Genomic DNA, 25,976 nt, shown 5'->3' on the forward strand with positions numbered 1-25,976 from the left:
GGAAAAATAGAATACAAAGTTATGAATATATTAATGAAAGAATAATAAAAATACGACTAAGAACAGCAAGAAATTACATCACAATAGTAGGCGTTTATAATCCAGGAGAAGGTAAATTGGAGGAGTGTATAGAAATTTATGAAAATCTACAGAACCAAATCAATAAAGTCAATCCCAACGACTATTTAATAGTAGCTGGAGATTTAAATGCCAGAGTAGGCAATAAACCTATAAAACATGTAATGGGTAAACACGGAGAAATAACGCAGAACAAAAATGGAAAACTTCTAATAGATTTCTGTAATTTTAATAACTTGAGCATAACAAATACATTCTTTCCTCACCGAGACATACATAAATATACCTGGTGTGCAAGAGGTCAAAGAAGCATAATAGATTACACTATAGCTAACGAGAAGTGCTCTAATCTAATACTTGATATAAGGGTATATAGAGGCTGTGATATTGGTTCAGATCACTATCTTCTAATTACCAAGATAGCAATCCCAGCTAAATGGAAAAGAAATAATACAAGAAAGGTGACAGGTATAACTAATATTGAAACCCTTAAGGTACACCTACTACAAGATGATTCTATTAGAGATCTATATCAGCAACGATTAAATTTATATTTAAAACAGAAACCTATTAGTAGAAATATTAATGAAGAATGGGAAGAATTAAAAGGTACAATATTGCAGGCTGCCTCGGAGTCACTTGGTACAAGAAATAAAAATTACAATAAAAAAGATTAAAAGTCTGGAATGACGATATAGCAAAACTTGTCAAAGAAAAGAAAGATGCATATCTAAAATACTTGAATCTGAAAACGGATGAAAATTTAATTGAATATAAGAAGCTAAGCGCCATTGTACGCCGAGAAGTACGTAAAATAAAAAGAACCTCGTGGGAAAAATATATCTGCGACATTGAACACGATGTACATGGTCGACAAGACAAAGCTTATAAGATTTTAAAACACCTAAATAACCAGACTAGAGACAACTTTAAACTAAACTTATTACCACAAGAAGAATGGACATCCTATTTTAAAGATCTCTGGACAGAAGAAACAGATGAAGAAACAGTTTCGACATTAATAGATGAAAATGTAGATCCAATTTCCTTTGAAGAATTAGAAACCACTATTAATAATAGTAAGAATAAGAAAACTCCGGGTGTTGATAATATTAATAATTAATTAATTAAATATGCATCAATTCAATTAAAATATCGTCTTTTAGATTTGTTAAACATGTGTTGGAAATCTGGTCATATCCCAGAAGAATGGAGAATGGCAAAAATTTATCCAGTTTATAAAAGAGGAGACCGTCAAAACTGTGAAAATTACAGGGGTATAAGTGTTTTGGGGATTTGTTATAAAATTTATGCATCGATACTAAAATCTCGTTTTAATGTAATAATGGAAAATATTATCCTAGAACCCTAAAATGGATTTAGGAAAGGCAGATCCTGTTCCGATTGTATTTTTACTATTAACCAGATATTTGAGAAACATAGAGAATATAATATACCAACTTTTATACTGTTTGTAGACCTTGAAAAGGCCTTTGATAAAGTTAATAGAAATAAATTATGGAATATCATGAAACAGAAAAGAGTACCTCAACATTTAATAACTGTAATAAGAAGTTTGTATGTAGAAAACAAGATATTGGTTGAAACTGGAACGAGACATAAAAATGATATAACGGCAACCATAAATAGAGGTGTAAGACAGGGATGTCCACTTTCGCCATCTCTCTTTAATGTTTATATTGACGATGCCATATTTCATTGGCAGACAAATTTAGATTCACATTTTAAAATAAAAGAACAAATATTAGATACGTTACTTTTTGCTGACGACCAGGTTCTCATTTCTAGCTCAGAAAATGATTTACAGAAGGCCACATTTCAACTAAGTAATATTCTTAAAAATTATAATCTTAATATATCTACAAAGAAAACTAAAGTTTTAGCTTTTAAAGGACCAGATACCTTACGAGCAAAAATTATTTTGGATGGGAAACCTATTGAGCAAGTAAATAATTTTAACTATCTAGGCTGTAATATCTCCTATTTTAAGAAGGAAGATCTTTTTAATAAACTTAGTAAATTTAATTTTATATGTGGCACAATAAAGAGATCCCTGAAATACACTAGAAGAGAAACCAAACTAAAATTCTATAAGGTTATGGCTGTGCCTATATTGCTGTATGGTAGTGAATTTTGGACTTTAACCAAGAAAGAAGAAAAAACTATAGAAGCAGCTGAAATGAGGTTTTTACGTAGTGTAGCCGGTTGCACACTTTTGGATAAAAGAAAAAGTGAAGATATCAGGAATGAATTAAATATTTTTAAACTGATGGATAAAATAGAGCAATATAGGAACAATTGGAAGGAGCATGTTCAGAGTATGAAACCAGGTCGAATATCAAAAATCATTTTAGATTATAATCCAGAGGGTAGAAGAAGTGTTGGTAGGCCAAAGAAGAGATGAATACAACTTTTTAATTGAAATCTATGAGACCGGAACGAGCCTAAATGGCTTAAGCCGTGAAATGTTGATGATGATGATGACTTTAGGGATAGTTGAGTGGTATGCAACATGGTAGCATTCCTACAAAACTTGTCCCAATATATTGTTTCTTCAGCAAGAATTCCATTTCACGTCGCTGGAATTCACATCCCAAATCCCAAGCGCTGTAAACCGACGTTATTATTATACAATGTATAAATTACAAGCAATAAAAGTTATTACTTTGTCACAATATCTTCATATTTTTTTTTTTTTCACATATTCCTCAACGAATGTTGAAATTATGTAAAGAAACAAAGTGTTTCTGTTGAGGATTCTTTTATAATTGTTGTCCTGATTATGTAATACTTAGACGTTACATCATTGCAGTGAAATTTCTCTATAGTATGTCGCTCAGCGGCCCGGAAAACATGTTATAAGTACAAAATATGGGCTTAGCTTCAATTACCCGCAGTCACGACGTGCAATTTCACGCCGGTCGACCGCGTACAGACAAATTCCTTCTTGGAAGAAATGAAACACTCTCTGAATCAGATCCCTCCACCGCACTGTGCAAATTTCGTTGCAATCTACCGTAACGAAGACTATTGAGCTTCGGGTGTAATATCGGAAGCTACTCATTGCGATACACATAGTACACATAGAGTTCTATGAATTACAGCGAACAACATAAACTTGTACGTATTACTTTCCTTCTGTCTACATGTTTATACGTATGTATGTATGTATGTATGTATGTATGTATGTATGTATGTATGTATGTATGTATGTATGTATGTATGTATGTATGTATGTATGTATGTATGTATGTATGTATGTATGTATGTACGCATGTATGTAGTCCACACCTGTGGAGTAACGGTCAGCGCGTCTGGCCGCGAAACCAGGTGGCCCGGGTTCGAATCCCGGTCGAGGCAAGTTACCTGGTTGAGGTTTTTTCCGGGGTTTTCCCTCAACCCAATACGAGCAAATGCTGGGTAACTTTCGGTGCTGGACCCCGGACTCATTTCACCAGCATTATCACCTTCATTTCATTCAGACGCTAAATAACCTAGATGTTGATACAGCGTCGTAAAATAACCCAATAAAATAAAAAAAATGTATATAACTTCCTTAAAAAAACTGTCTTCACCAGAATACCGCGAAAATGTAGATTTTTCTAAAACACAGGCACTGACATTGGAGGCGTGAAAAGTAGGGAGTATACGCTGAATACGAAGGATTATTAATGAGTAAAAAATCTGTCGAACAATCAAATGTGCCCATTTTCAAATCACTGGGTAAAAAGGACAACGATGATGTGAATATACCACTTGCAATACCGTTATCCTAATGAGTATAAATAAGATTTTCTTTATTAATTATACGTCCATATATAAATACAGTTTGAATGATGCATCTTATGTGTGTGGGTGGGAGAGAGAGAGACTGAGCGAGAGTGAGTCACAGAGACACATACGGTACGCTAGACGCAAGGCAACAGCGCGGACATTTTTTATTGGTAGCAACTTACAGGCCATCGAAAATGCCGTCTACTGTAGCCTCAGAAATGGACTTCGTAGTAGAATAGTAGATAAAGTAAAAAATAGCATGTTTGAAAAATCGATACGGATACTCGAGAAAACGTACCACAACAAATTGTGAGATGGGTACCACACGAAAGAAGAAGAAGAAGAAGAAGAAGAAGAAGAAGCGGACGCTAGAAAAATGACAAACTGGAATACATGAAGAAATGAACGCGAAACAGTTACAATTTGGAACTCAAACACGAGTATGGTTTTAATTCGAGTATTCATACATTAATACTGTTAATGCTGCTGCTCCTGCTACTACTACTACTACTACTACTACTACTACTGCTACTACTTGGTTTATGCCAATTACATTTATTTCCATTTGTCTGAATATTGAATACTTTCAAGAGAAAAATTGAGACGGTGTCTGGTGTAGTTCCTGCGTAGCTCTGTCGCTAGAGCGTTGCTGCACAAAGCCAAAAGTTCCAAGATCGATACCCGGTCCCGGAACAATTTTTCTCTTGAAATTATTCAAGTCTGCTTCACAGGGAGCTACATCTGAAAGCTAGATTTGCATACCTGAATATTGTTTAACAAATGAAAGAAATTTCGTCATAGTAATAAGTGAGTAGGCCTATGTACTTCTTATTTCGCGATTTTTGCAGCTACTAGATATGATAGAAATTATACTTGATAGCAGAACAAAAGTTCCTGTGTTTCTAGTCTAATCACTATCTAGTAATTTCCTGGAAGCGTGATTCAGATTGATTCGTGTTACTTTCATTAGGCTATGAATCTGTTCTCAACAGAATGGGACAGTCTGTACATTTTCTCGGTTCTACAAGGTTTAATCTGTTTAATTCAATTTGAGCATTTTTCTAAAATGTTAAATAATCACTTTATGTTCCTACGTTCACGTGAGAATTGATCTTAAGGTGATTTTATAGGCCTATATTGATGGCTAAGGACTAATACCTCGTATCTACAAAAATTGTAATTTATTTTAACTATGTTATTTAGATTAACTACATTATTATTATGTTTTCAAAATTTTGTCCTCGAGTAGAAGATATTGCAAAACAGATGCGTAGATATATAAAAAGTTTGTCTATTTTGAGAAAAATGAATTTTTAAAACTAATATTTTATTCGCTTGCAAGTTTAGAGACAGGAGGAATTACGTTTTTGACATCGATGTTCTGACTTCATTTGCTTCCCTCAGATAGTTAATCCAAAAATTGTTGTGTAGACATCATGCTAATCTGGAGACTTGATTTTCTTAGCACTTTATCTTACTTCGTAGTGGTGATATTTTTTACTAAGTACGTATTTACACCTCTTTACTTGTCATTTTTATCTTCTATCCATAATTCGTAATGAATATATACATTGTTTACTATTAAACTTTGGTCCTAGCGATGGATATTTTAATGTTAATTTCATCTAAGAAAATAATAAATTGGCATAATATGTGTTACAGTAATGGCTACCTAACTATGTGTGTAAAAATACCTCATAAACTAATTTAAATTACAGACGAGGGGTAAAAGGTACATGATAAGACCGAAGAATGAAGGCTTGAACAATTGAAGCCGAACCGGTCCTGAGTCTCATACCTGGACAAAAGGAGAAGATAGAAGATCATGATGATTATGATAATAGTTGTAAATTATCTTTTTGATTTGTGATTTCCACTTTATTAACCTTATAACAGAAGTTAAAACTTCTTTATCATTTCTTAACTTCTTTTTATGAACTGCGTTTTAGGGCCTATTTCACCAAGTATATTTAATTTTAATTGTTACTTAAAGTTTTTAAATTGATACTTAAAGAGGCAATGCATTTCACAAACACAAATTGGACTTTAAACTGTCATTAAACTACATTTAAGTTAATTTGTCATTATTTGGTCTTTTAAATAATTAATCCTGAACTAACGACAATAATTTTCATTATGACGAGAACAATGATGGACTTGGTATTTTAAAATGATGATTTCTCACCAAGAAAGAAATTATTTTAACACAATGGACGAAAAAAATTTGAAGATGTGATTTAGACTAAGCAAAACAGAAGCATTGTGTATTTTGAATAGTACAAACGATGGTTTAGAATTTCCAAATGATAGTTAAATACGGTACGGTACTTCATAATACAGTATTATGCAAATGGTAAAATTATTAAAGACTTGTTTAATCAATCTTCCGTTCCCTAAAATACTTCAACTAAAGTATTATGAATAACAATTTTATCATATAGGCCTAATATTATATTTGAAGGCATTGGAATAGCACAAATCTATGAAGTCTTTCCATTTTGTTTGTTGCATGGTATTTTCTTGCACCTACTTTTATATTATTCCATTTTTCTTCAATATTGCTGAAGACATTGGGATGAGGTTTTTTTGCATTGAAGTCTCTTTTTATTTATTTTTAACTTTTCTTCTTTTCGTCTAAAGTCTGCCCATCCGTCCTTTTGTTTTCCATGATTTTAATATGTTTTGAGGTTACCTCTGTTTATAATAAATAACAAATGTACTTACTATAAAGGTCACTGTTTACATTAACAACGCGCATGGTCTTCGAAATTATTATTTTACCCTGTTTCCGAAGGCCGTGAAGACTTAATTGAGAATTAAATTAATTTACTTTATTTTAAATGCGTATTAGTTTGGTGAAATTTCAATGAGTTAAATATGATTTAAATTCCGTATTTAAGTTAAATTACAGTTAGTTAATTGTGAATTAGTAACTTGTTGGTAGAATCGACCTTTAGTATTCCAAAACTGTTAAGAACAACGCATGCTGAATATTTTATTTTAGCGTTTATGCCGTTCAAAGTACTAGGAATCATATGAACGCTCTTTGAAAGCGGATGAACTAGTTCGAAGAGCTACCATAAGATCCTGAAACTCATTCGATGTGTGGTCAAACGTCCACAACTGACAACCTGTCAGTGTCGACACGGTTGGTTGCAATCTCACGTCTGAGTGAAAAATAAAACACGGACACTGAAAACATGATTTATCTTGTCATCAAGAGACCAGGAGTTTAGCCTTCTGTACCAGTTCCAGATCTGTATCATAAATCAAATCTTTCATCAGCTCATGTTTTCAAAATAATGCAGTACAAAAAAAAAAAAAAAACATGAGTTAAACCTACATCGTTACTAGTTTGTATAATATGATGTTATTGCGGGCAATTGAATTCTGAAGTAAAGCTAAAAACAAAGAAACACTGTTATTCTGTACCAAGTAGAAATTATTTTCAAAGCCCGTGAATGATTATGAGTTGCCATATTACTGCAGAGGCATAGTTCCTTCTGTCTTCCATTACATACATACATACATGTATGCATACATACATACATACATACATACATACATACACACATATACAGAAACACATACACGCATATGTCCGGTTCCACCAAACTTCTTTAAATCTGCACAAACGACTTCTCAACAAACAGGTCGTTTATTTTTAACGGGCAGGGCATAGTTGCGCCCCACGGTTAGGTAAGATGCAGCAGATGAAAAAGGGTCCCTGTTTTATGGGCATAGTTACGCCCCGATGAAATAGCTAGAGAAAAAGACATTACGGGAACTCGAGCCTCGTAATCAACCAACCTTATTGATTTCTTATTCTATTTAATATTCATTATCGATACTGTTAAAATGAACACCATGAAGTTGGCAGTACTTTATTAGCTGACATATTCAAATGAACGAGTCGTTGGAATATGGGGCCTTAGAAATCGTGACATTTCATTAGTGATTTTCACACCGTCTGTGGCGTATAGTGAGGTTAATTTAAAATGAATGTTAAGTTTAGTGAAAAGGGTAAAGAGTTAATAATTCATAACGGTTCTAAGTTTCGATTTGCGAAACCCTGTACCGTAGGGTTAAGATATGGTGTACAAACAAAAATTGCAGTTCATTTATTGTGTGTGATCGATAAAAAAGTGTTATTTCAAATAGCAAAATTGATCATATGCTACCTGATTTCAGTGTGCTACCGCTATAGACCTAATATTTTTAAGTAGACCCAATTTATTTATTTTATGACAGTCACTTTCGTGTGTACTATGCCCATCGGGACGCAACTATGCGATGTCCATTCTGCTACCTGATTTCTTCGGGGTGCAACTATGCCATGCCTAGGACTCCCAATTGACGCGGGGCGCAACTATGCCATACCAATTTTAACGAGATCTTTAAAAGTTGACTGTTTCAACATGCCTAGTTTCTTTAAAATTAACGCATTTACTAACGTGTGGATTTTATACTTGTATCTTGCATGTTATATTTCTCATATGACAACGGCTTCGAAATCGCGAATTTCATTGGTTACATATGATTATGGCCGACTTTGTTTTGTTTGGCATGACGAAACAATGATAGCCAAACGGGTAAGAGGCAGTAATTTCAAGACACATCCGAAAGTTCTTAGTTCTTGATATTCTTCCTAAATACAGCATGTTGTCATACCGTGATTAAAAACAAAAAGACAGATGGAATAACGTTAAAAAAGAAGAGAAGAAAAAAAATAGTTTTCCAAATGTAAATAGGAGAAATTAGAGAAGTTAAATGGTAACCTCAAAATTAAATCCAAGAAGAATTTTGCGGACGATAAGGTAGAGAGCTTTAGAATTGATACTACTATTATATGCATAGCATTCTCAGCCATTGTTCTTAGGCCTAACTTTAGGACGGGAAATCGCCTCTCCCATAAATTGCATACTATCGCCTCTTTCATAAATTGCATACTATTTTTCCATTGTATTTCATGCAGATTTATGTACTCTGTAACAATTCTGCTCTGCTTGCGTGGCAGTATTCAGGAGAGGTGTCATTAAATTGGATTTTAAGAGATATTCATTGTCTCCTAAAAGTAAGTGTCTTTGCGCCCTTTCCATTTCAAAAGGCATCCTTCTCTTTGGAATGCTGTGCTATCTTGTACTAACTCCGCCATCTGTTTACAATGTCGTCAAAACTAGCACTGAGGTAGTTCTGATGATTTCGTAAGTGAACATGAATTTTTTGTGGAGATGCAGTTGATCGTATATGCAAGGTATAACAAAAACCGAAACTAACCAAACCTAACCTGTCGAAAGTGCAAAGTGTATAAGTGGAGTACGAAGGAAACTACTTCAGCGCTAGTTTAACCACAATTTCTCTATGCGAACCTTTGAATTAGAAATTGTTTGAATATTGAATGAAAAATAGAATATTCTATTGTAGAATCTTTCATCCATATTACTGTCAGGATATACGATTGAAATATGTACATAATCTATCGTGTTAATGACAAGAAAAAATTTAGCTACAGGCGTATTATAAAAATAATGTATTTTGGTCGTAATGTTAATAGTACATCTGATACTTTATTCAAATATCTATACACTACAGCTTTTGACACCCCGTTCATATCACCAATTACTATTTTAAAATTTCCAGTAACATGAAATCTTAAAGCGAGAAAAATCTGTTGAACATACTTTAAGTGGGTTATTTCTATCTGTCGCATTCTATATTCAGTTTCTTCTATAATCATTCTTACTACTTACATATTTCCTTAATGTGTAGCTTTCGTGGAATTCTTTGTCACTTAAATCTTCAAAATCATCATTCCGAGTGTTATTAGGCCTACCACATAATATAAGTTCGCCATTATGTTGAAGTTTTAAATTAAGAATTTCAACACCGAATACGTCCGTCATGTTGCTGAATTTTTTAAGCATAGTTACTGTTTTAACGCGACGATAGGTCCTAATAAATTAGCGATGAATTTAAAGATGCGCACCAATAACGATGCTTGGTGAAACACAAAATCTGACTAATGTGACATTAAATTATTTAACGAGGCGTTATAATGATAACGAAGGTTGGTCAAATCGGCCAATACACACATACACACACGAAGAGTCATGTTACATTTAGATTTCAGTAAGATAAATTTAAGATTAAAGTTAAACTGTGGCCTACCTTAGACGCCTGTTGTAATAATTTATTTACAATTCAAACAATTATATATAAATATGTTTATGCTCGACCATGCCGAAATGTAGTAATTATACACCTGGTAACAGCCCTTTAATGGACCTTATTAAAGTACACCTATTCATTAAAGTTAAGTTCTTCAACCAATCAGAAAGCGTCATTCTATCATTATGAAAGCGCAAGTATCGATTATTCTCGGATATGCAATCGAAAGACAACTAGCGAAACGTCACGGAGGCTGGAAATCCAATACTGTCGCAGAAGGTTATGTTCTGTTACTATAATAATTAGCGTTAATTGTAAGTAATATTCAAATAAATTCAATTTGTCATCTCGTTTTTCAATGTCTAAATCAATTTCAATGTTATATCAAGATTAATGTTCATTTTACTCTCTAGATTATATCAAGGTCAATGACATTATTATTCATCGGAAAAAATCAATACTTTCGCGTCTGCGCACATCTCACAATTTACGAGATTGCACAGGGTCAGGTCGCTCCCCAGTCACATAAGAATAACATGAATACTTATGAATAATTTCAAGTTAGAAATATGGTCGAGCATAAAAGTCGTATGAAACTTGCCTATAATGGTAATTAAGACACTCGTATGAAAATTATGAAACTCGCTTGCGCTCGTTTCATAAACAAACATACTCGCGTCTTAATTACTACCATTATAGGCTCGTTGCATAATGTACTAATATACTTATTTATTTATGTAAAACATCCATGACAGTATTACTATCCATGGATGTATTAAGATGTAAATGCACTACTGTAAAGTAAATAGCCTATGAGTTAACTTCCTCAACGATACACACGAGTAATTTCACCTTGTAGACCTACTGTGTTATAGGCATTTGTTTATTGCTCACACATGTAATGTTATGACACCAAAACTCTTCGCTCACTCACGAAAGATGGCCATTGTAATTATCTTGCGAAGGTTTATAGGTCAAATGGTTTCTGTGTCATTCCATACGTCTCCTGCTGTAACTATCAATTACACACACGTACTTATACAAATACGTATTATAGCCATGTGTGTATAACTGTGTGTCTCGTATTATTAATTTATTTGTATGCTAGTGTGTATGTATAGGAATTACCACCTGCCTAGATTCAATAGGATTATTCCGGAAATGCCTAGATTTTTCGATTGTATTTGGGTTGCCACTTGCCCCGGTTTTGGTCGGATTATCCCAGAAATGCAAGTTTTTCTTTTCGTATAGGTTAGGATATGTAGAAATAAAGAACTTGTTTCGTTTCCTGGGAACAAGTAGCTATAGCCTACGTAATCTTCACTGATATGAATAATTTCAAGGGAAAAATTGTTCCGGGGCCGGGTATCGATTCCGGGACCTCTGGTTGAACGTACCAGCGCTCTGCCAACTGAGCTACCCGGGAACTCCACCCGACACCGTCTCAATTTTTCCCTTTATATCCACACAACTCGCGTGGGCTGACGAAACGCCAGAGACCCACATCGAGTGCACACAATCTCTGTGTGACTTGGAATTGTGGTTTTCTGTTAACGTGCACAGTGACGTATATATTATACAAATCTAGTTTTTCAGGTGAAGGAGATTTGAATAATTTCAAGGGAAAAATTGTTCCGGGGCCGGGTATCGATCCCGGGACCTCTGGTTGAACGTACCAGCGCTCTGCCAACTGAGCTACCCGGGAACTCCACCCGACACCGTCTCAATTTTTCCCTTTATATCCACACAACTCGCGTGGGCTGACGAAACGCCAGAGACCCACATCGAGTGCACACAATCTCTGTGTGACTTGGAATTGTGGTTTTCTGTTAACGTGCACAGTGACGTATATATTATACAAATCTAGTTTTTCAGGTGAAGGAGATTTGAATAATTTCAAGGGAAAAATTGTTCCGGGGCCGGGTATCGATCCCGGGACCTCTGGTTGAACGTACCAGCGCTCTGCCAACTGAGCTACCCGGGATATGTTGCCAACAAAGACTGAAGCCGCCGTACAAATAATGTAGCTAGGCCTATACTGTTTCAATGATGGAATACTTAAACTAAGCTCTGCTCTCGACCTAGAGTTTAAGGTACCAAAGTAATCTGAAGTTCTGATTATTCGTTAATATATTTTGTTACTTTATTAACAGTAGTGTACAATTATTAAAGTCAATAGTTTTATTTCTGCCTTACATAACGTACAGATACGGAATTAAAATTTGGAGCGAGTCTTGATGGGAGTCTACCTGTATGTAGTTAACAATTTCACACGACTTTTGTTTACTGCACATGCGCAGTGTGTTGTAAGCGAAACTTGCACAATAAGGGATCTTCAAATTTTATTTCTGTAATACCTGTAAGTCACCAAAGAATTTACTAAGGGTAAGCCTACCTCTCTTGAATAGTAACTAGTGGATTCATTCTAGCAGCGGCCGGGGCGACAGTAGTAGGAAAAAAAAGTTACCCTCACCCTTTTAGGGAATCCTGGATCCGCTACTCATGACTGACATATTTACATCCAAAGAATTGCGTTTTACACTTCTACATTTTACACTCCTTACTGTGTCCCGCCGAAGATTCGAAGAGATGTGGCAACTCTTGTGTGTGTGTGTGTGTGTGTGTGTGTGTGCGTGCGTGCGTGCGTGCGTGCGTGCGTGTGTCAACGGGCCATATCAAAAGGGAAACAACTCAAAATGCAAAGTTTTGAGATAACTGCATTTTAAAGTTTCATATTGCAGTAAATAATCTACGAGTAATTAACATAATTCTAATTGGAATTTATAGTATACAAGGTGGCACGAAAGTAATGTCATTAATTTCAGGGGGTTATTCTTTGAGACTGAAAAGAGACTGACTATTGAAGGATGCACTGGAAGGAATGGTGAACGGGAGAAGAGATTGGGCAGCAGAAGATATCAGATGATACATGACATTAAGATATATGTATCATAGCCTATGCGGAAACTAAGAGAAAGGTAGAAAATAGGAAAGATTGAAGAATGCTGGGTTTGCAGTGAAAGACTTGCCCATAGGCAGAACAATTATGTATGTATGTATGTATGTATGTATGTATGTATGTATGTATGTATGTATGTATGTATGTATTCTTTTTGAGATATTTCAACCGAAAAGTTTAATACAATTTTGCTCGTTTTTATTCCCTTTCGAGATAACATTATTGTTTTATTTGAAACATTTCATAATGTGTTTTCGGAAAACCACTGATTTATTTCCAAATATGTTCAGTCAATTTATGAGGGCAGTGTGATAATAAATTATTCAAACAATTATAGTTTAGCCCTTTAAGTGTAGAGAAATTTGATCCTAACAAATGTAGCCTTGTAAAATTCCTTTGTAGAACGAAAAGTTACATTTGTTTGGATGGCATTTGTCCACATTTAAAGGACAAAACCAAAATTCTTTCAATAATTCATTATCATAATACACTGCTCTCTTAAACTGACTGAGCATGTTGGAAATTTAATCAATGGCTTTTCCAAAACATATTAAATGTTTAATATAAAACAATTTTTATCTCGAAAAGGAAGCAAAAACAAGCAAATTGTAATAGGCGTTTTCATTTGAAATATCTCAAAGATTAAACCCCTGGAATTAATGCCATAACTTACGGTTCACTCTGTATATAGGCCTAAGTGACATAATTAACAGAATTCCCATTAATTTCAATGATCTTCGGATTTTTCATAGCAACCTGAAACTTTAAAATGCAGTTATCTCAATTTTGAGTAGTTTCCCTTTTGAAATGGCTTGTCGGTATATACATTTCACATCTAGTTAATACAAATCAGTTGTTGAATAAATTTTCCGAGGAGTTAAGTAGAAGATTGTATGACTAAGAAAGAAGAACTTCAGATCTGTTACGTTACGTAATTTGAATGATTATTTTCGTACTGGAACATACGGGGAACGTGGCTTCGAGGTAAGGATGTGGAGTGAATGTAGCATCCGGATCCTAGGACCCTAGAACACGATGTCAGTTTTTCAACTGGTCGTTATCTGGTTCATTGATGAGGTAGGAGTGACTTTCATGTCGGGAGTTCTATCGGGGTCATGCTCACATATATGTGTCGTACGTTGGATGGACATACTCATATTAATAACTGTCGAGAAGGAGAACGGGAAGTTGTGTGGAGTACACCGACAGTGAGAATCGATACAAAGACGTCTTTGATGATAACAAACAAAGAGCCTAAGTGCTACTTCATTTATGTGCTTTCAGGACTAATTAGTACTCAGGAATTACGCTTAATAGTTGTGTGGAGAAGGGTGCGTTGTTGAATTATTGCTAAATAGGTTCTGTTCTTCAAGGCAAATGCGTAGTTGGTCGTAAACTGCGTTCCAAGTCTTCCGTATAAATCCGTAATAACTTTGCCTTAGGTAACCTACTCAAGTCATCTTGTATTATTAATTTTTCATGAAAGACGACACTTGGGATCTCATTTTGTGACTCAGCGTTTCATATTAATATTATTAAGGGGAGGCAGAGGTGAAATTTTCGAACAAAACTGAAGAAAAAATAAAAATTTGTTTTTTTCCATTTTTATCATCTTTATTTTGATATTCCGATGTTAGTTTTTGATTTTGTGCCCTTAAAAGTATGAAATTAAAACCAAGATAACTGTATTACTATATTATTCCCATAATAAACTAATACTTATCATTATTGATATACCTTCTCTGAACATATAAATAAAAAGAATTATAGAAAATTTCTTACAATATGGTGCATGGATCATTTTATATCAAACGATATAAAGTTTTATAAAATTATTAATATTTACAGAATTATTGTACTTAGAAAGTTGAAACTTGGTATGTCCGTTACTAATAACATACTTAGTATCCGTGATCAATTTCAAACAAATCGGATAAATTTTGTGGATTTTGCTCCCCTTAAAATAAAATTTTATTGTCTTCGCCGTTCGAATGATTACTACGCTTGCAATAAGATCAGAGTTTCGCGGGCTCAGAACTTTACTGGGGTCTTAGGACGTTAACATAAAAGGGAGATAAGTCATAAAAATGAATTTGGAGATAATGAAAATTAAACTTCGGAACCTTATTAAATCAGACATACTAATGTATGATCCTCCTATAAAAATTTCACAGACCTAACAGAAAATCCATTAACTATAGGTAGTTTTTTCTGTTTTTCTCGAAACTTATTGTCTGTGACTCATGTGGTTTTACAAATGACCCATTCAATTACATTCATTACAGATATTTCTTTTGTAGACGCTCTTCCAATTTATATTCATACCGCTTGTTTGCATTCCCTCATTATTATATCCTCCCCCTTCCCTTACACCAGTCATGTCAACTGATGCCCATAGGAGCAAGCGTGCGCTTCAGAGCTCAGGAGAGCCTGAGCGCTTTACGGTGGAAAGGAAAGAGACAGACGAAAGAGGTAATATATGCCGCTTGGTCGAGCTATATACAGGGATGGCCAGCATTGATTCAATGGCTAAAGGGAAGAGAACTTATTAAGACTGTATCCATGTTATTTTCTAGATTTGTCTGAGAAGTATAAATTGCATTATAAGAATGTAAGTTTTAATTTTAATGCTCATTTTTCACAAGTTTGCTTTTTTTTTATTCGAAAGGAATATTTTCTCAACTCTTTTTATAGAAAAGTGAAATTTTTAGATATAGGCCTATTTATTTAGTAGTCTTACAGGTACAGTAGTGAAAAATGTTCTCGTAAATCTAATATACCGTAAATACGTATTACTGAAAATAGTGTATTACAAATTTTGAAAATATTCGCATGTAAAATGTTTGTAAGGAAATAAATTAAACAAGCAACTACTGTTACATCATAAGCAAAAGATATGTGCCCATATGTTGTAAAAATGTCAGCAGATTTCTAGAAAATAATTTAATATTCTGATGATAGGAAGTTGCTCACCAATATCACCTTAAAAGCATAATGCGATAAGAGTTTCGTTATGAAATATTAGTTACACTTAAAACATATACAGTACCTAGGTAACTTTGCTTTGTATTGTAATATTGTTTTGATTAGTTCATTGATTATTTTATAAGGCTAAAGATACCATCAATATCAATTTCAACTTACCATGTCATACTCAATCTCTTATTTTGGGATATCACTTTCTTTATGAATGATGTTATTCATTCACTTAGTACAGTTTAGTTGTATTACTATGAAATTTATGTGAATATTCCTTCATAACTCTTTATTATGTTATTGACATTTAAAACACAAGTGCAATATTAAGAAATTGGTGTTAGTACTTTTGTTTTAAAGACAGTATAGAGAATATCAAACAGAAATAAGCCATATAAAAATAACGACATTATTTAATATCTTCTGCTCTGAACTCTTCTCCCGTTCACCATTCCATGTTTGCACTTTTTCTTGGGAAAGGTACATGCGGTAGCTTCCCGTTGCTTTTTGCACACCACTCTCTCTTTCGCATCTTAAAAGATCCCAGGAGAGATGAGGAGAGTGAATTTGACTAATTAGGTCCTCGGGACTTCACCGAAATTAACCGCAAGGGTTAAATATCAATATCCTAATTAGCCCCTCCCCTCAGATAAGTGCATATATAATTTAATATCGTAACAATTATTAATGTTTTAAATTTTAATAGTGTATGTTCCGAATTAACTGCAGGATATGGAACAGATATCCTTTACGGTGTTAGATAACACCCTTAAATAGGGTAAATTAGGGTCTGTTGGACAGTCGGGTATGTTGGACACTTTGTACTTTAACGTATTACCTCGCCACTTATGGGCACCACATTCTGCTAGAAATCAGTGACGGAAGTAGCCACGAGTGGGGCTATTTCCGTCACTGATTTCTAGCAGAATGTGGTGCCCACAAGTGGCGAGGTGATATGTTAAATTACAAAGTGTCCAACATTCCCGGCTGGCCAACAGACCCTAATTTACCCTATTTCTTTTGGTGTAGGATAGAATAGAATGTTTTATTTTCGCTGGCAGAGCTAAGGCCATAACGCCTTCTCTTCCACTCAACCAGTCTTAATCAATACAATACATAAATTACAACAAATGAACGATTTTTTAAGTTGCTCCAACAAAGGCTAATTGGACTTCTGACATTAATGCCACATTAAAAAAGAAATAAAAATTCTCCTCAAAGAAGGAAAAAAATCCCTACCTAGAATATCCGTGGATCCCAAGAAAGAGCTTCGGGTACCCCCGGACTTTTTACTTGTTTTACCAACATCAAAGACATGGTAGGGCTGACATGGCGTGTTGCCAATAAGACACGGAACCTTCACCTAAGGCAGTACGGAAAATCATTTATTTTCTAGACCAGCGTTTCTCAAACATTTTTGAAGCGAGGACCACTTTTTTAAGTCAGAACAGTTCCGCGGACCACCTTACTCAACACATCGTTGAAAAAATCCGACAGGTTTACTTTTTACATTTGAGTTTTTCGTCTTTAAGTGCCGTTTCAGTTTCTCGGGTTTCATACACTCGTTTGAAAGCACTTAGTACAAAACAACGCATCGAGGTTTTGGTTCACTCTCTTGCCACACCAAGTAAATCCAAGTTCCAAATAACTCGTCATATTTACGAAAATATTTTCTCTTTGAACACATACCACTAGGACTAGATATTTCTTTAATGGCACTAGAATGACTGATATTAATATCTTCACACACAGCTTCTGAACTATTAGCACCGTCTAAATGAAGAGTAACATCAAGTTCCTTTCTTTTCAAAGATCCGTATCGAAGCCAGTTTTCCATTATGTATAGTGGGCATATTTAACACAGGCATAGACAACTAGTAGCGTGTACCACAAATAACTACTAATTAACAGGCAAGCGACGAATCAACAATGCACAAAATTTGTTATAAGTTACTTGTGATTGGCTACAAACATGATTAGAAAAGTATTGTAATTTCAATTTCTGGATCTGATTCGCCTGGATTTAAAAATAGGCGGAGTCTAAAATTTCTTATATCGTCACCTGAAAAAAACAGCTATAGTAAAGATTAATGCAGAAACATGCCCGATTTTCAACAAGTAAATATGCAATTTGGCACGTTCCATTATTGGTGTACCACGTACAGTACGTGACCATTTCAATGTGCAGACTGAGAGTCGGCAAAACTATTAAGAAAGTCATAAATACATGAAAAGATTTGGTACTTTGGTCCTCTGTTATGAATTCGGGTGGTCCCTGGCTGGGTTAGAGGCTTGGCGCCAGATGTGCAGGGAAAAGATGGCGAGAAACACCACGTTCATAGTGCTTTAAATCCTTCTTTTGTTGCTGAGAGTAGAGTGGGAAATCTGTAGAAGGGTAGGGTAATAAATTTCATAAAATGTCAGGACTGAGAGAAAAAGTGAAAGGCGATTGCCATGTGTCATTTCCAAACTCTGAGATTTTCAGCTGTAGTGTGATACGCACTTCGTTTGAATTTTATGTTTCCTCTGTCTTTTTTTAAGGACCACAAAGGCAGATCTCGAGGACCACAAGTGGTCCGCGGACCATAATTTGAGAAACGCTTTCTAGACGGATTCAAGCTCAAAACCATATCTTTGATGCAACGTCAGAAATACACTGCTTAGTTTTTGCATATAGAACTTTTTCACAGACACATGATTAATAAAAATCACATGACTTTTTTTCGTATTTCTTAGACGAACACATTTGCTCATATACATAAATGATTAGTGTAATTGTTGCTAGTTACATTTATTTTCTACTTGGTGTCATATCGTTACATGAAATTGTATTTTTTAACTGGTTCTTTTACATCGGTATTGAATCCACGACGTTGTTGTGATAAATGGAACCTAAGTAGAATAAGTAAGCGGTGACCTGGGTGGATCTAATAGAAGACAGGTTTCAGTGAATAACTTAAGAAATAGCCTACGATAACGAGTAACAGGGAATTCAACTTTTTTATATAATGTGTTGCAACTAACTAAAATATGTTCTGAAAATTAGACCATGCGAAAGAATCTGTGGCACTGTGAAGGAATCTGAGAACACGTTCCTGCCTAATTCTTTGAAACAAACAATTTGTGGTGAGTCAGCAGTTTTCGTTCTTGTTTATTATTTCAGAACACATCCAGGAATTAAAACAGACTAATAAATTTAGTGTAAGTGTTGTTAGGACTTTAGTTTCTTTTCGTTTACAATTCTCTAATGCATTTTAATGACTTAATTGAACAGATTGGAGTTCCGGCTTCCTCATGCATGCCATTTCATTAGCACTACTCTCTACAAATCATTTGGAATGACTTGCTTGTTATGATGCTTCAGGCGTAGAATTCATAATTTATTAAGATATGATTGTGTGACGTCTGAATAGCATGTAGGTCAGAGATTTCTTAACTATCAAATGCGGTCCAGACTCATTACTATCAGTTGACGGCGTTATACCATCTTAATTAAGCACCAGAATGACTATTTAGCCGTGATGTTTTGGGAAAATGTATGTGTCCAGTTGTTAAGATCTTTAAAATAACAAATCAAAGTAGATCTAAGTTGCAGATGATTGAAATAATAATGATTGAGGAGAAATACTGTAGTTAATGTTTTGTGGGCTGGTAGTATGAACTATTCTGAATATAACAGTTCATGTAAACATATATGTCCAATATTGAATGGGTGTTACGCATAACAAGCGTTACAAGCGACAAGAAGGAAAAATAAATGACAATGATTGATTACATTTATTGCTTATTTACAAGGTATCAATACATTTCAATAGTTGAACACACTACTCTGTTCTGTTGACATCAGTGGACCTCAGTGCTGCTTTTCTGAGGTCGCCTTGTCGTTCCTTTTTGAGGACAACGCTCTTCATAATGCGAGAGACCAATTCTGCAGTGCTTGGGAAAAGTGACATAAGTCAGTTTCCACAAACCTTTTTTGATAATTTATTGACAACTTACGGAACATCTGCTGGCTTGGAAAAAAATACATAAGTATTTCTCCCATTACAATAGTTCATACAGAAAAAAATCAAATTGACATAAACCAGTGTAAGTTGTCAATAAATTATCAAAAAAGGTTTGTGGAAACTGACATACGTCACTTTTCCCAAGCACTGCAGAATTCGTCCCTTGTGTTTACTTCGTTTTTATACACTTCGCCTTTTATCCATCCCCAACAGGCAAAATTGACGTTAATAAGATCAGGGAACCCTGGTGACCATTGTACTTCACCACCGACCGCTCACACGTTGGTTCCATGTTAATTCTTATAGCAGAAACAACATGTTCGAATGTTTTCGTTTTATTTCGTAGACAAGGAACCGCTCGCCTGGTTTGTGTAGTTGTCAATAATAACCTTCTTTCTTACTTCACAGAAATGTCTGTTCATGTTGCTCAAATTAAATGATATAGAATCTACAGAGACATCATTTTATTTTTACTAACATTTCTAATATTAATCTGGCTATACCTTTGGATTAACGGTTGAGAACCGGAAATACCGTTTGCTACCCCCTTCCACGACTGGAGTTCGATGATACTGGCGTAAAATACAAACAAATCACTTTACTAGGTATAGGAGGGAAGGAAAGTAGTTCATCCATTTACGTAAACTAGGAAATATCGCGATTCTGAGTTTGATAACTGTCATTAGGTTTTAGTTTAATCAAAATACAGCACCGTATTAACAATAAATGATTTTACTCACGAACTGAGCTATCCATTCGGACGTATTCATTATGCAGCGTACATTATATTGTCTGCAGCACATTAGCGTACATTAGAGAATGAAGTTAAATTGAAAAATAATTAATCATAATGTGGAAATTGAAAAATAATCATAATATGGATGTTTAAACACATTTTTTTTAATGGTGGCCGTTCATTTCGATACAGGCTTCAGTTTCTATGTGCATGTTATCGCACTGTAGACTATTGTACCTAATTCCAATTACCAGTTTCTTCCTTCGTACCAGTAACTCATGTTGAAATAATTCTGAACTTATTCTGTAAAAGAGTATCTTAAGTACTGTAAATTTAATCTTCATTTCTGCCCGATCCGAAAAGATAAAATTACCCAGACATGCTATATACTATCGTCCAAGTGGTTTTGTCGCAGGGTCACAGAAAGGGGGAAATCACATGACAGTTAATTACTTAACGAGATCCTTTTAAGTTATTTTAAACAGTTGTATAATATTACGTAGACGTCCAATTCCTAACAGAAATTAATGTTTTAAGAAAAGAGCTAAGACAGGCCAGCCACTAGCCTTTACAGAGGGGCGAGCAGAAGCGGGTAGGGAAAACCGGGATGCGACGTATGCAAACGGACGACAGTACCTGTGCGAAAATATTACTCAATATTGAAAGCTCTTTCGTCACTGGAAAACGCGAACATATTTCTGGAATGTACTATACTCACTGACTCAGTACTGCTTACTATGACCACATACGCGGCCTTGGTTCTGTGTGGACAACGGTTGGAAGTTTACTAGTAGAGGGAATCGGAGTGAAGTACAGTCAAAAATTCAGGTACAATAAAATTGAAGTAAAAATAAAATGATGTCTCTGTATATGTAAGATATTAAATTATGATCGGGCACTATGATAAGAAACATTTGAATTTCATGATTTCAGTGATAACGGTCTTATATAAGATTATCGCCTGTAGATTTTTCGTAGTGGTAACTCGGAATTTAGTTCTCGATGACTGCCAATAGCTATATTTCGATTGGCAGTAACGGTGTTGAAGTCGTTTTGTTTTACGTAATTTCTCTTTTGGTCTACCGTTGTTATATCATTTCTGATCCTAGCCATGATCACGTAGGTGATTACTTCTTACAGTAATGGACCGGAGTTCGGTTCCGCTCATATTATGTCCGATTATTATTGATGATAATAAGGCTAGATGACACCTTTTCTTCCAGGATTTCGATTTTCTGTCCTTTTTCTACAATTAGTCCATTATTTCCGTGTCATCATCTCATAATTAGCTTTTAGTAGGAAATAATCGTAAAATAATTGCAAGAATTAATAGTACTTTCGTGCCCATTTTACTTCAAAAATTTAATTACGTAGTTCCTGTATTATCAGCAATCTCAAATTGTTATGCTTAAAATCTGTAACAGTGATCATCAATGTTCTTTCGTTTCTCGTAATTTCATTGTCGTTTTCTCTTTTGTGTTCTCAGCTGTGGTAGTGGAGGCGACCCACTTGGACCGTGATGTACCTGCGTAAGATGGCGTGACACCGTTCCCTCCAGGTGCGATCCTCTATTATTTCTTACTGTAATCACGTTTAATAGAAATTACCGAGGAACTTCTCTAGTAATATTTAGTGGCTGACGTTCTTGGCCAATACGGGAAATGCCTCCGACAGACGTGACCTGAGAAATTTTCTTTGGATTGTTTTATTGCGATTTACCTATCAGAAAACAGATGATCTCACGTCTTCCTTGAAAAGTTAACAAAGCTTAAGCTGTCGTGATGTTGATACTTCATGCTGAAAATGTATTTACATTTTGAATTTATAATTTTGGCGGATTTTATGGCACGGCAATATTGTTATACTTTGTAGTGTTGATGATATAAAATAAAAAGAAACATAGGCCTAATAATGGTAATAATAATAATAATAATAATAATAATAATAATAATAATAAGAAGAAGAAGAAGAAGAAGAAGAAGAAAAAAGAAAATAAATAATACCGAACGGACAGAGCGTCGAATTTTCACGCTGGTAACCCTGGTGCGAGTCTCGGCTGGCCTATCTGGAGTTTATGGTGGACAAATAACTTACTGTGATTGATGGTATGTTTTCTCGGAGTACTCTCGTTTCCCCTACCGCAATTCTACCATTGCTCTATTAATCATCATGCGGCGCTATGTAGTTAGCCATCGATGGCGCACCAAGGACGAACATCTACAGAGGGCTAAAAGAACTACAACTTCGGCGCGTCGCTCACAGATAGGGAATATTGCACGGAAAACGGAAATGAAGCACCCTTCTCGATAAGAAAATGAAATATGTATGAAAGGAAATTATGACGTAATACGCTAATAAGATAACAAGTGCAAGCTAGACGAGTCCACTTATACAAGGGAAGTTAAGTACTCAAATTGAACAGTAGAAGAATCCATTTAAGTATATATAGAATGTAACTAAAATGTAAGTCAAAATTTTAGAGGCATATTCCTCTCATATAGGGGATAAAAAAATGTTATATGAACATTGATCCGAAAGCGCTTTATTTTCTTTTTACAGCCTTTTTTTCTACAATTCTGCTTACATTGTATGATGTGGTACATTATGGAAAAAAAAAGATAGCATATCACATGGGAATGTCAATGTTTGGGCAGGGTATTCTTGGTGACGTTTTGGTGAGATCTCATGTTTTTCCACCCAGGCTCAACAGAGAAAGATACAAAGTCTTCTTACAGTACACCTTGCTTGTTCTGTTACACCACGTGTCGGTAGCAATACAACGAAACATGTACTTCATGCATGATGGAGCTTCAGCTCATTTCAGTGTCAACGTCCGTCGATTTCTAAATCAAAGGTTCCGTGACAGATGGTTAGAGATATACCAATTCCTTGACCTCTGCGTTCTCCGGACTTAAATCCACTAAAGTTTTATTCGTGAGGCCATTTCAAAGAGTTTATGTATGGAAACCCGGTGCAAGATGAAGAGAGTCTTCGAGTCCGTATTTTGGAAAACAGACAATACAACATTCTCCAAGGATACATTTTAGCATCCAGAGTTCAATGTGACGGTTGATGCATGTACCTGTGCTAACAGAAACCTTTTTGAGCACTTCCCGTAAGACAGATTTCCATGTGGCATGAAATGTATATTTCATAATGTACCGCATCATACAATGCAAGCAGAGTTGTAGAAAAAAGACTGTAACAAGAATATATGATAGGAATATGCCCCTGAAGTTTAGACATACATTTTAGTTATACCCTGTATATGTGTGTGTGTGTGTGTGTGTGTGTGAAAATAGAAATTGATAACGTTTAGAAGAGCCAGTATTGCTTCAAGATTGAAATTGATAACTTTTACAAGTCAGTATCGCTTTGTAATGGAAGTGCAAAAGCTGCAAGCGAAAAAGACAAAATAATAATGAAAGTAAAAACTAGTGAACCATTGAAACCAGAACATGCCATAAATAATGGAAAAGAACGTGTGAGGGAGTATAGATAGCGCAAAAAAGAACGACAAACAATTTTACAAGATGCAGTAGCTGTAAATAATATTGCATGTACTTCAAGTGTAAAGGCTCATTCACAATGAAAATTAAACATAACGTAAGCGTTAACTTAAGAATATAAATGTTACGGTAAAATCAAGAAGTCATACCATCATTCACGATGGGAACATAAACATAACAGCAAACATACTTGGTAACCTTGAAAATATAACAACGACGCCATTTTCTCATATTCTGTCGTATATTTCAGCGCTCCACGATTGTGTTCTGTTTGCAAATCACGCAAGCATAAGAATGAAAGTTTGGAGTTTGTAAACTTTCATGTTAACGTCTTACGGTAATGTTTATGTCAATGCTTATGTGAATCATTGTGAATGATCCCATTTGGTAGCCTGGGCGCTAACTTCTGTGTTTATGTTACGGTTATGTTTAATTTTCATTGTGAATGGGCCTTAAATATGCAGTACCATAATATCTTAATCATCTTCGTCCTTTGGGTTCAATAGGGCCTCTCTGAACGATTGGTGTCATAAATGAATGCATCCAATAGGTGAATAAACTTGTTTCTTTGATTAATCAAATGGTTCTGCTTGTAAATATAGGCCTAACAAAATATGAGCCTGAAATTATTTTCTTTTCTCCTAAAACGTGTATTACAGATTTGTTGATTACACCTTATTCGAGGGAGGTTTTCAATTATCGAATTGTTGTTCAAATCTCTAAAAGTGTTTCACGCAATGAACATTGATTCTATGACTTCTCTGTCACTTTTTTAATATAAAATACGTGGTTGAATGAACTTGACTTAGATAACAGGTGTTACACCGATTAACTGTAAGACAACTTATTGCAAAACACATACCGTACTTTCTACATTCCTTACAAGGTCTGTTTTAATTGCTACACAACATGAGAGTGATTGTGAATGATTTAATTATTTTGTTCATACCTTCTGTTGTGTACAGATTAACACCGAATCAAGGTCTCGGCCATTAAACCAGCTTTATGCGTCTCGATGAATGTACTGTATGTAAACATTGAAGGCAAATCATAACTCAGTAATAATGAGACCTGGATTCGGTTCCCTAAGAGCATATGTGATTTCCTGTAGAGAAAGCTGACTAAGACAGACATAATGCGAGTGTAAAAAAGCGAACACTTCAAAGTTACATGGTCTTAGTATCATTTATGTGCAGAGGACGACATTGAGGTTTTTTCCGCGTCTGAAGTTGTTTAGTCAACTGTCCGAAGACAGGTCTGGACCCCACAAATAACACCAACAAGCCATCACTCATGAGACAACTAGGCCAGTAGACAATGGGGTAGGATGTCCAGTTCCTTTCCTCCTTCATTGCATACATCGCTGATTAGCTACGTGTTACATTACTCAGACTTCAAATGCATACAAACAATATTGTTCTTCCTCTGACACATATCGTCAAGCGACACGTGCTGTCTGATAATAGATGTATAAGGAGCGAATCTCTATGTAATTAAATATTATTTTTGCGTGTGATAAAACACAATTAACAAAGTTAAAAATTCCGAACATGAAGTTTCAAGTTTAATTTCATTTCACATAAAAACACATATTTTCACAAAAAATTATGTAAATACATATTTTCAGGAAATCTATTATAAACACATAAATCTGGGAGTTTTTTTTACTTAAATAATTTTTTACAAGAACTTTTAAACATTTTAAAACTAAATCAAAGCGTTGTGTGGTGTATCCGTCATCCATTTTT

At 34.9% G+C, this 25,976-nt stretch overlaps 1 protein-coding gene and 1 long non-coding RNA gene across 2 annotated transcripts in view; one reads left to right on the forward strand and one right to left on the reverse strand.

Annotated features, from left to right (window-relative positions):
* Window positions 1–25,976, forward strand: part of LOC138690959 (uncharacterized) — a 1,057,789-nt gene that overhangs the window by 438,058 nt on the left and 593,755 nt on the right. The window contains exon 3 of the long non-coding RNA XR_011329721.1: window positions 22,206–22,277. This is a non-coding gene — a long non-coding RNA (uncharacterized lncRNA). The remainder of the gene's footprint in view (window positions 1–22,205; window positions 22,278–25,976) is intronic.
* The window catches only part of LOC138690957 (acyl-CoA Delta-9 desaturase-like), a 179,539-nt gene that overhangs the window by 82,401 nt on the left and 71,162 nt on the right, over window positions 1–25,976 (reverse strand). The window lies entirely within an intron of this gene.

Source organism: Periplaneta americana, chromosome 16 (assembly GCF_040183065.1).
Source record: "Periplaneta americana isolate PAMFEO1 chromosome 16, P.americana_PAMFEO1_priV1, whole genome shotgun sequence".
NCBI lineage: Eukaryota > Metazoa > Arthropoda > Insecta > Blattodea > Blattidae > Periplaneta > Periplaneta americana.